Below are 1,041 nucleotides of genomic sequence, written 5' to 3' on the forward strand. Positions count from 1 at the left end.
TGAAATCAAGAAATTTGGAACAAGAAGTCGTGACTTGCATGAAGACAGAGGCGAATAGGTGAAGGGGATTAAGGACAGGCGGGTCATGACTTGGTCTATCAAGTTGCGGCGCCTAAGCTTCTAGAGGAGATAGGAATTCACATAAAAGGACACAGGTCGCGACTCAAGAATGGGCAAGTTGCGACTCGCCTCACTAAAATTTGAAAAAATGTGTTTAAGTACGATTTTTTTAGGTCATTTGTAAATGAGAGTTCTTGGATGACGGGATTAGCAGCTGTTGAACATTATTGATCTATTTTTCTTCAGTTTTCTCTTAGTTTTTAGTATTTTTATTTTATGTTTCTGAACAATTTTTTTATTATTTTAGTCATGTCTAATATGAACTAAAAATATGTTCTAGGATTTAATGTAGTCACTTGGATATTTATTAATTTTCTAGGAAGTTTATATAATTTCTTCTTCTTCTATCCTTTATCTTTATGATTTGTGCTTAATTCGTGTGGGATAATTGAACACTATTTACATGATTTATGATTTTGATTCAAGATCCGAGAGGGGAGAGTTGAATATTATATAATCATATAGACACAAATTGCATATAGGACGATAGTACCTATAAGGTTTGTGTAGCGTTTAGGGTTTCTATGCTTCATGCCTGCTATATATTAAACCTTATCACAGATATGGAGAAAGTTTGCATATAGGTGAGATCTTTTTATCTTGAAAAATAATTAGGATTGTTTTAGTTAACCAGCTATTAGGATAGAAATTGAAGAATTATATGCGTTGATTAGTAAGATTAACAGGTTGAAAAGTTGATGAAGTTAATACCCTAGGTTTTTAATTTTTGAATCAAATTTTATAATTACATAGTTTATTTGATTATTCAGTTTTAGGTTAAAAATCATTTTATTTTCGACAGCTAAATAGAAAGTTAGAATTGGTTATTGGTACTTGATTGATAGTATCTGTGGGAATGATTCTTATTTATTATCTATATTACTTGAATCAATTTCATATACTTGCGCATTATATTTTCGT

The sequence above is a fragment of the Humulus lupulus genome, chromosome X, assembly GCF_963169125.1.
Source record: "Humulus lupulus chromosome X, drHumLupu1.1, whole genome shotgun sequence".
Lineage (NCBI taxonomy): Eukaryota > Viridiplantae > Streptophyta > Magnoliopsida > Rosales > Cannabaceae > Humulus > Humulus lupulus.